Genomic DNA, 3,221 nt, shown 5'->3' on the forward strand with positions numbered 1-3,221 from the left:
GCACTGGATGCCTGAAAGGTATTCATTGAAACGTCTAAGCTTAGCCCGGATTATTAACTATGAGTAACAGTACTATAAACGTGTGTTAGTAGTGGCGTTGTGCAGAATTATGGAAAGTAATGCTACTGAACAGATATTGTCTTCTATCGTGCATCGTTTCAGTCAAAGTTGGCAAGGATGAAATGTCGCTTCACTTAGAGGAGACAAGGATGAAACGTCTCTACACTTAGAGAAGACAAGGATAAAACGTCTCTACAGTTAGTGAAGACAAGGATAAAACGTCTCTACACTTAGAGAAGACAAGGATAAAACGTATCTACACTTAGAGAAGACAAGGATAAAACGTCTCTACACTTATAGAAGACAAGGATAAAACGACTGTACACTGAGAAAAGACAAGGATAAAACGTCTCTACACTTAAAGAAGACAATGATAAAACGTCTCTACACTTAGAGAAGACAAGGATAAAACGTCTATACACTCAGAGAAGACAAGGGTAAAACGTCTCTTAACTTAGAGGAGGCAAGGATAAAACGTCTCTACACTTAGAGAAGTCAAGGATAAAACGTCTCTACACTTAGAGAAGGCAATTTTGGTACGTCGCTACACTCATTTGAGGCAATTTTGAAACGTCGCTACATTTAAAGGAGGCAAGGTTGAAACATCTCTACACTTAGAGGAGGCAAGGATGAAACGTCGCTAGTTTTAGAGGAGGCAAGAGTGAAACGTCGCTTCACTTAGAGGAGGCAAGGATGAAACTTCGCTATTCTTAGGGGAGGCAGTGATGAAACGTCGCTATATTTAAATGAGGCATGGATAAACGTCGCTATTCTTAACGGAGGAAAGGATGAAATGTCGCTTATCTTATAGGAGACACGGATGAAACGTCTTTATTCTTACAGGAGGCAATGATGAAACGTCGATACATTTAAAGGAGTCGAGGATGAAACGTCACCATTCTTAGAGGAGGCAAGGACGAAACGTAGCTACATTTAAAGGAGGCAATGATGAAAAGTCTCTATTCTTAGAGGTGGCAAGGATGAAACGTCGCTACACTTAAAGGAGGCAAGGATGAAACGTCGCTTTATTTAAAGGAGGCAAGTATGAAACGTCTGTATTCTTAGAGGAGGCCATGATGAAACGTCTCTACACTCAAAGGAGGAAAGGGTGAAACGTCGCTTTTCTTATAGGAGGCATGGATGAACGTCGCCACACTCAAAGGATGCAATTATGAAACGTCGCTACATTTAAAGGAGGCAATTGTGAAACGTCTCTACACTCAAAGGAGGCAAGGATGAAACGTCGCTACACTTAGATGAGACAAAAATGAAACGCCTTTACACTTACAGGAGACAAGGATAAAACGTCTCTACAATTAGAGGAGGCAAGGATGAAACATCGCTATACTAAGAGAAGGCAAGGATAAAACGTCGATACGTTTAAAGGAAACAAGGATGAAACGTCGCTATACTTAGATGAGGCAAGGGTGAAACTTCGCTATTCTTAGAAGAGGCTAGGATGAAACTTCGCTACATTTAAAGCAGGCAAGTATGAAACGTCCCTATTATTAGAGGAGGCAAAGATGAAACATCTCTACACATAGAAGAGGCAAGGATGAAACGTCGCTATTCTGAAAGGAGGCAAGGATGAAACGTCTCTTCATTTAAAGGAGGCAAGGATGAAACATCTCTACACTTAGAGGAGGCAAGGGTGAAACAATTCTTAGAGGAGGAAAGGATGAAACGTCGCTTCACTTATAGGAGGCAGGGATGAAACGTCTCTTCACTTAGAGGACGCAAGGATGAAACGTCACTTTATTTAAAAGAGGCAAGTATGAAACGTCGCTATTCTTAAAGGAGGCCATGATGAAACGTCTCTACACTCAAAAGAGGAAAGGGTGAAACGCCGCTATTCTTAGAGGAGGCATGGATGAACGTCGCCACACTTAAAGGGTGCAATTATGAAACGTCGCTACATTTAGAGGAGGCAATGGTGAAACGTCTCTACACTCAAAGAAAGCAAGGATGAAACATCGCTACACTTAGATGAGACCAAAATGAAACGCCTTTACACTTAGAGGAGACAAGGATGAAACGTCTCTACACTAAGAGGAGGCAATGATGAAAGCAAACATCGCTATACTAAGTGAAGGCAATGATGAAACGTCGATACGTTTAAAGGAGGCAAGGATAAAACGTCGCTAATCTTAGGAGAGGCAAGGTTGAAACGTCGCTTTTCTTAGAGGAGGCAAAAATGAAAATTAGAGGAGACAAGGATTAAACGCAGCTTCACTCATAGGAGGCAAGGATTAAACGTCGCTATTTTTAGAGGGGCAATGATAAAACGTCGGTATTCTTAGAGGGGGCAAGGATGAAACGTCGCTATTCTTAAAGGGGCAAGGATGAAACGTCGGTATTCTTAGAGGAGGCAAGGATTAAACGTCGCTACATTTAAAGAAGGCAAGGATGAAGCGTCGCTATTCTTAGAGGAGGCAAGGATGAAACGTTGCTACATTTAAAGAACGCAAGAATGAAACGTCGCTTCACTTAGAGAACACAAGAATGAAACGTCTCTACAACCAAAGGAAACAAGGATGAAACGTCGCTATACTTAGAGGAGGCAAGGATGAAAATTCGCTATTCTTAGAAGAGGCTAGGATGAAACTTCGCTACATTTAAAGCAGGCAAGTATGAAACGTCCCTATTATTAGAGGAGGCAAAGATGAAACATCTCTACACTTAGTGGAGGCAAGGATGAAACGTCGCTATTCTGAAAGGAGGCAAGGATGGAACGTCTCTTCATTTAAAGGAGGCAAGGATGAAACATCTCTACACTTAGAGGAGGCAAGGGTGAAACAATGATTAGAGGAGAAAAGGATGAAACGTCGCTTCAGCAAGAGGAGGCAGGGATGAAACGTCTCTATACTTAGAGGACGCAAGGATGAAACGTCGCTATTATAAGAGGAGGCAAGGATGAAACGTCGCTACATTAAAAGGAGGCGAGGAGTAAACGTCGCTATTCTAAAAGGAGGACAGGATGAAACGTCGCGCCATTCTTATAGAAGACAATGATGAAACGTCGCTATTCTTAGAGTAGGCAACGAAGAAACGTCGCTACACTTAAAGTAGGCAATGATGAAACGTCGCTACACTAAAATGTGGCAATGATGAAACGTCGCTACTCTCAAAGGAGGCAATGATGAAACGTCGCTACATTTAAC

Source organism: Dreissena polymorpha, chromosome 1, assembly GCF_020536995.1.
Source record: "Dreissena polymorpha isolate Duluth1 chromosome 1, UMN_Dpol_1.0, whole genome shotgun sequence".
NCBI lineage: Eukaryota > Metazoa > Mollusca > Bivalvia > Myida > Dreissenidae > Dreissena > Dreissena polymorpha.